A 1433-nucleotide genomic window follows, 5' to 3' on the forward strand; every position below is an offset into this window, starting at 1 on the left:
GCATGCATGGACAATGCACAGCTTTCATTTTGTCTTCCTCGAAGGTTTTATTTCATAGATTTTTAACTCTCCTTTCCCCGTTTCCTGTCCAGGGGGGCGGAGCAAATTACAGACGGAGGTGGATTTTAGTGCATTTTATTACAAATATGGAGTCATTATTTTGTACATTTTTGTAATGTGCTGTGACACGTTTTTTTAATGGACCTTCCGGTATGTGTGATGGCTTTGTGTGTGAGAGAATAAAAGAAGAACCAAAACTTTCCATGTCATACTTCCAGCTGTGCACGTTCCTATCTCTTCCCCTTCCTGTGCTTGTGTACGTGAACAGACCCTGCCCTGTGTACGGACATTCATTCTTAGTAGAGATGCACCGATACCATTTTTTCCAGAGTCCTTTTCCTCAAGTACTCGCCGATACCAATGACCTTTTTTTTAGTGTCATGTCTAATATAATAAAAACGAATGATTTTAGGACAGTGGTGGAGCGCAAGGGCCCGGGCCTAGTTGCAGCTGCTGTGACCCTGATAGTTCTGCTACTGACTCCAAGCTGTAGAGGGACTACAAATCTCAGCAATACATTATACAGCAATGCCGAATAATACCACCAGCTATAGAGGACTACAAATCCCAGCAATACATTATGCAGCAATGCCGAATACCACCAACTATAGTGGACTACAAATCCCAGCAATACAGCAATGTAGAATAATACCACCAGCTATAGTGGACTACAAATCCCAGCAATACATTATGCAGCAATGCAGAATAATACCACCAGCTATAGTGGACTACAAATCCCAGCAATACATTATGCAGCAATGCAGAATAATACCACCAGCTATAGAGGACTACAACTCCCAGCAATACATTATGCAGCAATGCAGAATAATACCACCAGCTATAGTGGACTACAAATACCAGCAATACATTATGCAGCAATGCCGAACAATATGAAGCTACATACTCTTGCTCACCATGGCTGTTCGGGGTCTGACCAGCACTGTAACGGGGGGTCTCAGGAGGCTGTGTACGGTCTCACCAGCGCTGTCTGTGGTCTCAAGGATGTTCGGGGTCTGACCAGGGCTGAGAATGAGGATAGGTGGGAGGTTGCTCATGCAATGGTGGGCCTTTGCTGCTGCTGGGGGAAAAGCCAGCACCTAAATATCAGACGGGACGCTCTGACCTGTCACATGGTTGGGCCGTAGGCTCCGGGGGGCAGGTCAGGCTTTGTAGTTGACAGCCTAGCGAGCTATAGCATCGCTTTTATATTTGTAGGGAGTGGTAGTCCACCAGCGGGCCAGTCCAAGCCTGCGCGCATGCCACTTGATGATCTTACAGGGGCCACTGAAAAAGGCATTCCTCGCCCCGACACACATGCCTTTCATGGGTGGGCCCTCCAGCTGTGGTGCAACTACAAATCCCCCCCCCCCCCC

This window comes from Nanorana parkeri, unplaced genomic scaffold (assembly GCF_000935625.1).
Source record: "Nanorana parkeri isolate BGI_ZX_2015 unplaced genomic scaffold, ASM93562v1 scaffold1877, whole genome shotgun sequence".
Taxonomy (NCBI): domain Eukaryota; kingdom Metazoa; phylum Chordata; class Amphibia; order Anura; family Dicroglossidae; genus Nanorana; species Nanorana parkeri.